Source organism: Myxocyprinus asiaticus, chromosome 47 (genome assembly GCF_019703515.2).
Source record: "Myxocyprinus asiaticus isolate MX2 ecotype Aquarium Trade chromosome 47, UBuf_Myxa_2, whole genome shotgun sequence".
NCBI classification, from domain to species: domain Eukaryota; kingdom Metazoa; phylum Chordata; class Actinopteri; order Cypriniformes; family Catostomidae; genus Myxocyprinus; species Myxocyprinus asiaticus.
The window spans coordinates 2586049-2598693 of NC_059390.1; the positions used below are offsets into that span (position 1 = coordinate 2586049).

Consider the following 12645-nt stretch of genomic DNA (forward strand, 5'->3'; position numbering starts at 1 on the left):
GTAATTCAAATGTCCATTTGTATTTGTTTTTATTTGTCGAGTCCTAAAACAGCAGTGTTTTCATGGACACAGTGAAGTGAAAATGTTGAATATCTCAGTGAAAGCTTATTCACTTTGCCAAGAAGTGATAGATAAGCTACTTTGAAACTCTAGCAACAAGCTACTCAAGTAGTTTAACTACAGTCAAGCTACCCTTTTGAGAAAGTAGTTAGCTACACAGCAAACTACCAATAAAAAAGTGGCTTGCTAAATATATTGAAGCTATTTGAGTATCTGGCACAAAAAAATGAGGATCTCAGTTTGGGTGACAGCACTGAACAGCAGCTTAGATTTATTTACACTAACCATCAACTGACAAATGCACAAAATTTACACAAAATACCACAGAACATCAGGAGCTGAGTGGGGAGGGTACCGGCCGAAGTAGATGCACGCCGGAACCGCAACCTCAGAATTGGAGCACGCGTCATGGCCAATGGGCAAGGATGCCATGCTGTGTTCCTCTCACACTCCCTTAGGGAGGACAGGCCAACCAGAAGTCACCGCCCCTCGCGCCCCAGAACCAAAGGAGGATCCCGCTGATTCCTGGACCATCCTTTGGACACTCCCCATCCTTCACAAAGCCCTGTTTCACCGCAAGGACGGCAGATTCCCATTTTATTTGGACACTACTTCTCCATAGACACTTTTATTCCCTCTTTTGGACATTTATGTTTATTATTGTGTTCAATAAATGTCTCTCCGAGGGGGGCCTGGGTAGCTCAGTGGTAAAATACGCTGGCTACCACCCCTGGAGTTCGCTAGCTCGCTAGTTCGAATCCCAGGGTGTGCTGAGTGACTCAGCCAGGTCTCCTAAGCAACCAACTTGGCCCGGTTGCTAGGGAGGGTAGAGTCACATGGGGTAACCTCCTCGTGGTCGCTATAATGTGGTTCGTTCTCGGTGGGGCGCGTGGTGAGTTGAGCGTGGTTGCCGCGGTGGATGGCGTGAAGCCTCCACACGCGCTATGTCTCCGTGGCAACATGCTCAACAAGCCACGTGATAAGATGCGTGGGTTGACGGTCTCAGATGCGGAGGCAACTGGGATTCATGCTCCGCCACCCGGATTGAGGCGAATCAATACGCGACCACGAGGACTTAAAAGCACATTAGGAATTGAGCATTCCAAATTGGGAGAAAAAGGGAAAAAAAAATAAAAAAATGCCTCTCCGAGGCCTGACGCCACACCCTGTCTGTCTCTTGCTCACCCCGCCATAACACTAAACACCGGCAACAGACAAATCCACAAAATTTTACTCTAAATACACAGAATTTATACTGAATATACTGAATTTACTCCAAATACACAGAATTAACACTAAATACTGCCAACAGACAAATCCACAAAATTTACTCTAAATACACAGAAATTACACTAAATACACAGAATTTATTCACTAAACTCCAGATGTACAAATACACCAGATGTACACTAAATGCACAATATTTACACTAATTAAATTTTTTACACTAAATACGGCCAGACAAATACACAATTAAACACTAAATTCCCAAATTTACTCTAAATACACATACTTTATTCACTAAATGCCTCTAACAGACAAATCCATAAATTGTGCACTAGATACACAGAATTTACACGAAACACCAACAGACAAATTCACAAAATGTACACTAAATAAAAGATTACACTAAATACTGCCAACATACAAATACAAAAAATGTACACTAAATACTGCCAGATAAATGCACAAAATGTACACGAAATAAAAAAATGACTCAAAATACCGCCAGACAAACACAAAATTAAATACTAAATACACAGAATTAACACTAAATACACCGAATTTACACTAAATAACACCAGACAAACACAAAAAAACTAAATACTGCCAAAAGACAAATACACCAGATGTACAATAAATGCAAAACATTTGCACTAATAAAAAAAATTACACTAAATACCGCCAGACAAATATACACTAAACACCAACAGACAAATACACAGAATTTACACTAAATACATAGAATGTACACTAAATACACAGAATGTACACTAAATACCGCCAACAGACAAATACACAGAATTTACACTAAATACACAGAATGTACACTAAATACCACCAACAGACAAATACACAGAATTTACACTAAATACATAGAATTTACACTAAATACCACCAACAGACAAATACACAAATGTACACTAAATACACAGAATTTACACTAAATACCACCAACAGACAAATACACAGAATTTACACTAAATACCGCCAACAGACAAATACACAATGTACACTAAATACACAGAATTTACACTAAATACCACCAACAGACAAATACACAGAATTTACACTAAATACCACCAACAGACAAATACAGAATTTACACTAAATACCACCAACAGACAAATACACAGAATTTACACTAAATACCGCCAACAGACAAATACACAATGTACACTAAATACACAAAATTTACACTAAATACCACCAACAGACAAATACACAGAATTTACACTAAATACCACCAACAGACAAATACACAGAATGTACACTAAATACACAGAATTTACACTAAATACCGCCAACAGACAAATACACAAATTGTACACTAAATACCACCAACAGACAAATACACAAATTGTACACTAAATACACAGAATTTACACTAAATACCACCAACAGACAAATACACAAATTGTACACTAAATATACAGAATTTACACTAAATACCACCAACAGACAAATACACAAAATGTACACTAAATACACAGAATTTACACTAAATACCGCCAACAGACAAATACACAAATTGTACACTAAATACCACCAACAGACAAATACACAAATTGTACACTAAATACACAGAATTTACACTAAATACCACCAACAGACAAATACACAAATTGTACACTAAATACACAGAATTTACACTAAATACCACCAACAGACAAATACACAAAATGTACACTAAATACACAGAATTTACACTAAATACCGCCAGACAAATATACAGAATTTACACTAAACACAAACAGACAAACACAAAATGTACACTAAATATAGAATTTACATTAAATACCACCAACAGACAAATACACAAAATGTACACTAAATACACAGAATGTACACTAAATACACAGAATTTACACTAAACACCAGACAAATACACAAAGTTTACACTTAAAACACAAAATGTCCTCTAAATACACAGTTTATACAAAATACCACCAAAAGTCACAATTTTAATTTTAAATATTATATAATATTTAGTACAATTATTGTAAAAACATAATTTTGTTTAAAGCACCAAAAAATAAATAAATAGTAAAATGTTGCAAATCAGTAAATCTTTTTAACCAGTTCATTTAAATAAATGACCAGAATGAACAGATTCACTAAAATGAAACGTTCCAATGCTTCATATGACAGACAGAGGGATTATTTTATAAAAATGCATTTGATAATTGCTTCAGACAACACAACAGTAATCCAATAAGTTTTGTCACACTACACGCTACTCAGAAAAAAAGTCGCTTGCAATCACGCTACTAACGAATGCAGTTAGGCTAGTTTGTTACTCCTCAACACTGTTGCAAAGATAATGTGAAAGACATCTAAACAAACAGCATAGTCTTTCAGTGCCTTGGCTGGTCATCACTGTGTTATATTTTATGTCAATAAAGGATGGCAAATGAATGAGTCAGACTTCATAGCAGCTGCATTCAGCCCACACAACAGCACTAAAGCCCTGTCTGTCAACACATCACCTTAATGTTGACACACTTATTCTGAAAGCACAAATCAAAACAAGAGCCACGGGCCGCCATTCAATGACAAACATAACACACTCTGGTATTACAGAATAACTAAAATTACTCCGTTATGTTACAGAAGTTATTATACTCATTTCTCAAGCTTTTGGACTGGCATGTGGAAAACGGCATATAAATGTCTTAATGGGATAGTTCCTCCCAAAATGAAAATTCTGTCAAATGAATACACTGCTAAAGGCAATAGCAGTCACTAAAAAATGTGAAAAGTCAACCGAGCAGGATGGAGTGTGCCTCCTCAAGATAATGTCTCAAAGGGACCCGATTATCGCTTTTACTTGCTCTTTGTTTTAGCATCCTAATGAGGCTCCTCTGGAGGGTTTTAATCACCACAAAGCCAATAGAAATTATCAGGACCAAAGCATTATGGGATCAAACAATGAAAACAACATCCATGCGTACTATAATAGGGTCTTTGTGTAGGTCTACCGAGCATGCAACACATTTGTAAGCAGTATCTAATGATCTTGTCATCCACTTCTGGTTTTAAAAGTCTCCCATCAACACACAGCTGGCAGTACAGCTAATGTAGGGTTAAGTACTGTAGGTAGTGATCACTATGGGGTCTTGGATCATAATCGTAGTAACCTTGCTTTTTTTTTTTTTTTTAATGACATCATAACCCAGCTTGACTTTATTTCTGACTATGCATGTAAGGGAATGAGTCATGTGTGTTTGAAGGGATGCTGTCAGCGGTATTGATGTTCAAGGGGCTTTCTGTGGTTATAAGTAGGATTTATACTCCTTATTTAAATCTGTGGAAAATAGATTAAAAGTGAACTCTCCTTGCACTCCCCAAAGTATGTGCATGTGTGTTTGAAGTGCTATAGATAGCGACTTCTTTGCAACAAGCAGTCATTTTAATAAAAGCTTAAAAATTACTGATTTATTTAAGCTGTATTTACCCGAGATGGGCATTATGAATTCGGCTACGTGTGTTTGTGATTGTGTTTGGCAGTGACTGAAGGTCACCTATGGATAATTCTCTAAGAAACCCATGACTAACTAACTGCACACTTTCTCACAGATCATTGGAGATACATAATCAGAGCAAAAAACGAACACTCTACAAACGCCAAATGAGAGTGATAATGTTTTTTAAGAATTTCAACATTCAACATGAGGATTATGGCTACCTGATGCTGCAACCTGCAATGTTTGCAGAAAATAAAAAAGCAAACAAATTGCTATGTCAAAGGGACAGCAAAATACATTTATACTAGGGCATCGATTTTTACATTTTTAGAAGAATATGTGAGTGTTGCTTGCTTGTGCAAAGATGTTGTCCAAGATATTAGGGTGTTGTGGGTAACCAGGACGTTGATATGCGGTTGTTAAGGTGTTCCAGGTGTTAAGGTGTGTTGCCGCACAATTTGAGATATTGTTCATGTCTTTAGCACAAACGGTGCAGGATGAATACTTGGGATTCAAAGTTTGTTCAAGTCCCTTACCCTAAATATGAGCAATAGCGATGTTTGCCTTAATGCAACAAATATATAAAATAATGCAAAGTACAGTTTCATGGCTGGCAAGAAATATGAATTTTCTAAATTCACTCGCCATTGTCAGGTGTTGACTTTGGAACACTGTTGGCTTGAATTAGTGAGGTGTGTGTGGTTGAACGAGCCGATTTGCTAATCTTCCTGAAGTTGACCAATCAGGAGACAACGGAAACCACAAGAACAAACTAGCTGAACTTTGAGCAGCGAGTCCTGTACGATGTGTCATGCATGGTCTACTATGACAGGGCAATTAAAGAAGATATTTTACAGTGGATCGCTCAAGAGTGGAGTGCATTTTAGCTACTAGCAATGCTGTTTGTGATTTATACACTTTTTAGGTCTTGAGACACACTTGTAAGAATTGACATTCTTTTTTACCTGTAAATGGTGTCTAAAAAAACGTGGCATTTCTGCACGAAATGGTGAAAAACAGCTTGATGCCACGCAATGGTCAAAGACGTCCGTCTAGTGCATCTCTACATAGAAAAACAATGGGAAAAGTGCGTAGATGGACACAGAAATGTGTTCGGTGTCAATGGCCCCTTTAGCAACAAAAGCTATACAAACTCATATTCAAAGGTGGCAGTGAAATAAAACGCCAGTCAAACTGCACTCGACTTCTTCAACATAAACACATGAATGCCCCAAATTATAAATAGATTAAATCTGTCATCTAGTCTCACAGTAATCCCATGTACGCCCTGTCACGTCTGATTTTACACCCGAACCAACACCAGTGTAGTCATCGCTTTATTTGGAATCCATTATGCAGTTTCATTCCCGAGTTTACGAGATGATGCTGCAACGTTGTTTTTCACCATCACTTAAATATTATCACTGACAGCCACACACACACACACACACACACAACCGCGCAACAGAGTCATTATCCGACTAATGTGACTCGAAGTTCACGCTCTTGAGCGGTCTGGGTGTCAGCCCTTTGGAGAGAAAACGATGAATGTCACTTGAAGGGTAGAAGCGTTTTGTTAATTAATCATATCTACAGGTGTGTACAAGTCTCCCTTCAACAGCAGGAGCAGGGAGTCATTTCACACAAACATTACACACTTGCACTCTCTGCATGGATGAACTTATGTAGATCACTCACACACACACACACACACACACACACAGACACAAAGAGAGACTGTGGCTCCATAAGTTTGTGAGCTGCCTTGTTGTCTACTGCCTATATAGGCAGCTGTCATCTAAGTTAGATCACCATTAGCATTCCCGCTCATCTCAATGGCTGTTGCTTGGCTGAAGCATGCAGCCCCTGAAATGGTTTGGTTTGGAACAGCATTTGCAATGTGCTTATGATGCCTTAAAATGCTGCCTTTGTAGGCAGCTCACTAGTTTTAGAACAGATCCTGCATGTGTGTTGGCATCTAAGTGTGCAATCTGGTTTTTCTATAGCAGTGTGGTATGTTTTAGACAGTCATCTTGGATTGGAGAGAAGCACCACCGCCCGTATGAACTCACATTACAGTGACATCACAACATCATATTAAGTTTTCAGAGCTGCCTTTAAAATGAAAGCATGCTAAATGCATTTCTCTTTCTGTGCGATTGTGTGTTGCGTCTCTTCTCTGTGTTTCTAGCACACAGAGATCATCACCATCACGCTGTGAATGTGATTGTGTGATTGCGCTGATGGGCAAAAGCGAGAGGGAAACAGCAAACAGAGGTTTTAATATGCAAACAAAAACAGAGTTAGATCAGAATGACATGCTAAAGTTACACTAGGGGTTAAACTATATATTGAATATTTACACTATTTTCGTGATATAAAATTAAGCAATATTCCAAGTATTGCACAAGTTTTGAAGACAAGATTCCCAAGTAAATCCTGGCAAGTTTATATGCTTACAGAAGGCGGTATCATCTCATGACTATAGCAGGTATGAGAGCATTAAGATGAAGGCCACGTCGTTAATTTTGCTACGTTTACGCCTCTCATGCACACTAGAATGATGTTTTTCTCCAACGAGCATTTTGAAAGTGCACTCAATTATCGCATACTTTGGAAAACGGAGGTCCAGCTCACTGTACTTTGATTATAGCATTGCTACATTCAAAAATAAGTAAATAAATGGTCATTAAATATTGATTTGAAATTAATTATGTGAGAAGAAAGAGCGTGGAGAGATACGAGAGACATGAAACTAGCAGGGAGATTTTCAAGAAACCGGTCTAGAAAATGTCCTGATCATATTTAATCCCAAATCGACACAGAAAAAGATATAAAATTGTATTTTGCATCAAGAAAATCAAGCTTACATTTAGGACCATTTTTGTGCACATTTTACCCCACAATTCTCATTAACATAATGCATCCAGACAATTTACGTTTACTATTTCCATTGTTTTCAAGTATGATTCTCATTACTGTAACGGTCATTTACTGTATAACACTAGAAAAGATGCTGTTGTACACTGATGTTAACGATTTAAGTAACGTCATTTTTTCATGTTGTGGTAATGAGAATAAAAACTATAATCTTTTATAACATTAAGTGGTAAAATGTCTATAACTGTCATTAAAATAATGTCACAATGCAACATCTTAATAGCCTTAAAACTTGGCTTCATTTTCCATATGCAAAATATATTATCTCAGTCGTTTAGTTTAATTTTGAAGTATACAGTAATTGGACCAGGATGTTTTCTTGACAGGGTTTATGAGACAGCACAGCTATATAGGAGGTCAGTTGTCTGGGACGATGGTCAATTTTACAGTTTAGCGTTCATTCTACCAAAATATGTGACCACAGAATGCCACGACTGACCAATAAGAATCACGTATTCCAGAGAGCTGTGCAATTATTTTTTGTGAGATGATAACAGGACACCTCTCACTGAATTAAACATGCAATTCATTGAGGTCATGTGACAACAATGTAGCATACACTACTGTTTAAAATAATTATCGTTCCATACTGAATACTGTTTCACATACTATTTTGAACAAGTAAGAATTATGCTAGTATTGCACTCCGAATCTACTACATCTCCTGTCAAACTCCCCAATTCTGTCTCCCAGCAAGTCCGATGTGATCTCTTCTCATGGTTGTGTGGTCACAAAGTGCCAGCCATCTGTTTGTCTGTTAGTTCTCCTTCTGCTAAATGCTGGTGATGTCTTCAGCATGGTGCTTTCTACTGTACAGTCAGAACACTCCACGACAACAACATGACATCTCTAATGTGAGGCCTGTCTACACACACACACCACCGGCAGATGCCTTGATCACGTGTGTGTTCCCACGGTGGGATTCCTGCACTAATGACACACACACACACACACACACACACTTGCCTGAAATGTCACATGAAAGCGAGCTTTGAAAAACCTTCAATACAGCAAAACACAAACACATTAACAGACAAATAAACGCACAGATGCACAAAATCGGTGCCCAGAGAAGTCCACAGAATCTAAACGGCAAATATTCATCTCAAGTGAAATAGTCTGACAAGGACAGAAATACAGTGTTGCTGTATTTGAAGATGGCATACATGAAATAAACACACAAAATTCCAATTTTGATTACATTTGATTAAGTCAATGTAACATAAAAATGTATCATGTTAACTATTCTAATGCGCATTCCTGGTCATATTAAATAAAAATGTTAGTCTGCGTAATTTCTTGCTCCGCCACTCTGTAACCAATCCCTCTTATTTTTCAACCATCTGTTATATAAATTTGGATGGTGCATACACACTATACACCATCCAATCACTTCCCAAAGGATACAATTTACATTTGTTTTACTACATGTTTTCTCATTAAACATACAGTTCCACTCGGAAATACATTAATAAGATGGGCTGAAAACGGCGTTTCACGTTGAGTTTATATATTCTGTGTTAAAATGTTTTCAGCCGCCAATGCGAGTGTAGTTCACTAAACTTTTTTTAAAAATATATATATTTTACAAGTTCACTAGTTTACATAGTCCTAGAGCGTATTAAGGTAAATGGATTTGCCGTGCTGTCCATAAAGGAGGGGCTCGAGCACAGGACTGGGCCTGAGCTCTAAAATCCCCCCGTCTCCACTATCTGATTAAAGCAAGAAATATAAATACCATTTTGAAGTGATAATTGGTATAGTCGTTATGAAATGCAGCAGTGGAGATGGGGAGGTGAAAGAATGCCAGAAGAATCATCACGGCTGCGAGGGAAGCAGCCTCTTATATATTCTTGAAATATGATTGGCAGACCTAGATGAACAAGCTCCTCCTGAAATTACATTTAGAACTTCAACAGATTTTCACGCACAATTAACACAGGAGATGTGAAATAAAGTGCACAGATTTGGCACGGACCTGTCCATAATGAATAAAGACTATTTTTGTTTCCTTTGCCACTTTTGAGCGTGTTTACATGCTCAGTCTTACACCGATTATGCTCAATAAGCCGACAACGTGTGGTCATGTAAACGCCTTAAACGGTTTTCCTTGTTCGGCGTAAGGTCGTAAACGTTTTAAGGAAAATCCGATCAGCACACATACATTTTTGGCCATTATCCTGATTTCATGTTGCATGTAACACCTTTACTGGCATCTTACCAGCTTAAGAGGTGGTCACACTACACGTCATGCTCCATTCACTCCCATTTAAAAGCATTCGAATGCAGCAGAGCGGAAATGCAAGCTCATGCAGAAAAATGTCATACTATGCCGCATAAGTTCAAGCTTGGTGAACTCTGAAGTGTGAATTCGTACGACAAGAGGACGCACGACCAATAGGAGACCGAAACATCACACGCTGACCTCTTGGCTCAAAAGGATACATTTTTCAAAGCTACGAGATATATTGTTGCAGGAAAGTGAGTAGACAATATATTTTAACATTTATAATGAAATATTGATTTTTTTGCGATTCATTATTTACTTACACCAGAATTCCTCCCACGTGACATCATATCCTGGTTCGTAGCATTGTCCCAAAAAATTAAAATGTGTTCTCAAAGCCTCGTGTGACCGCCCCTTCATCCAATGTGCGCAAGTGTTGTGCACACATGCCTGTTTATGCTTTGACGTCAAAATAAGTGAATAATTAGATGATTTGACATCTTATGTAAACACGTGTTTCTTGCATTGTCTGATTTCTTGAATAAGCAGATTTTAGGTGGTTATCAGCATATTGGTGTGCATGTAAACTAGGGATGTGTAAAACTACAAATTTTCATAATCGACTAATCGGTCGGTTGTTTGAATGACTAATCGTCTATAGTCTATGTATAATTATGCTCCATTATAATCATGTGATGCTGATCAGACACGTTTCAGAGGGATATATGGATGCCAAGCGCAGCATTTTAACATGGTGACTAATATTCAACAAAAATATAGGATAAATAACATCATATTGCACAAAACTATCAAAGTAAGAGAAGAAATAAGAAAGGCTCCAAAACGGAGTGGCACAAAACCGCTTATGGGTATCCTGAACGCAGAATGACGTGCTTTAATGTAACCGGAGTGCTTCAGGGTGATCCTCTCTGCACATTCAAAAGTGCAGAACTGTAAGATAATGATCAAGTTCACAACATCAGGTAGTTTAAACCTTTTTTTATGCCACGATTTATTTAAGCAGTGTCAGACAGAATCAGCAAAAAGCTCTCCAAAGCACCTCAGAAATACAGGAACATCACTAACAGCAGAGGATTTAACATCCGACAGTGATAGACTTAAAGCATTAACCCTCCCTTGGACTTATGGGTCAATTTGACCCTTTTGAATTTTTTAACACTGATTTACAGGACATCAACTTAAGTTTTCAGCCTGAAACATTCTTTTTTATTTCATGTATTTATACACAAAGCTACAAAAAAAAAAAAAAAAAGTCCCTAAGTTGTCCTTAAGGGTCAGATTGACCCTTTTTAATGTTCAGTTTCAAAAGCTTATAATACAGGCTCTGTTTGCTCTCTCTTTCTACTTTTGGTCTTAAATCGTTCGTCTAGGTGCCAACTAACATTAGAAAAAATATTTTTTTCTCCATAACCTTTTATTCCAATATACAGCTCTGAAAGTCAGGGGACGCCCCAACACAGCTTAACAAATCTTGTTACGAAAAGCTTCAAAAGCTTGTAATAAATGCTCCGTTTGCTCATCTCCCTACATTTAGTCTTAGATATTTCCACAGATGGTGGCAAACACTAAAAAATATATTTTTTTCTATCACAATGTACTGATCTGAAAAGCAGGGGGCGCCCCAACGTGGTTTGTGACTCCGCTCATAAACAGTCTTTTTTTTGGGAAGCCAAAAAATGATTTTATCAATATGCAACATTCAAATGATGATTTGTTTATATTACTTTTTTTTGCTGAACTGCATTTTTTTCTGGACATTTGAGACATAACAGTGGATTATTTACCCAGACAAGCTGAGAGACAAATATAGACAAATTTTGAAGAAAACAACCTAAGGTAAGAGCTGATATATTGAAACTGGATGTCTATGGGCGGAGTTGGGGCTCCCCCTGCCTTTCAGATCTGTATATTGTGATAGAAGGCGATAGAGAACATTTTTTTTTCTAGTGTTAGCTGGCACCTTGACGAATGATTCAAGACCAAAAGTAGAGAGAGAGAGAGCAAACAGAGCCTATATTATAGCTTTTGAATTTCAACATCAAAAAGGGTCAATTTGACCCTTAAGGACAACATAGGGACTTGACTACGGAAGGGTTAAAGAGACAAAACTTCGCAGACTATTATTCACTGTTAAAGCACAACAAGCTTTCATCATGCAAAAACAATCCAAGAAGTTGCGTCTCCCTTTAAAACCACCACCACAAAAAAAACTTAATGTTAATAGTTGACACCACTTTTTGACTACTCGATTAGTCAACCATTGTGGCACATCAATGTAAACACACTCCCTGAGTCATTTACCATTAAAAGTGACTGTGTCATGGACAGGAAATGGGTACTTGCATCTCGTTAATCAAAATCTCCATCAGTCTCAGAGCTCTGAGGACGCCTGATGGGTTGATTTAAAACCGCTGTGATGAGTGTGTAATTAATGCGCTAGATGATTTTCATTACTGTGGTTCTTTAGAGGCAGCATGCCATCACATGACCTTATCAAATTGCATGTGAGAGCTGTCTAGTCTTATCTTGGAAAAAATACGGTTATTTTGCATTTTTAATTCAATTGAGTAAAAATGCTAACTTTCCAATCAAGTCCAATTAAAATAGACATGTTTAAATGTGTATTAGGTAAGGGAACAGGATCACGTTTGATGCATTAGCCAATCCGCTCTTCACAAAGACTCTCATTGTGTTTCTGCTCCTGTCGGG

At 37.7% G+C, this 12645-nt stretch overlaps 1 protein-coding gene across 3 annotated transcripts in view; it reads right to left on the reverse strand.

Annotated features, from left to right (window-relative positions):
- Positions 1-12645, reverse strand: part of LOC127436522 (potassium voltage-gated channel subfamily C member 2-like) — a 53996-nt gene that overhangs the window by 14855 nt on the left and 26496 nt on the right. The gene's annotated exons all lie outside the window — the stretch shown is intronic.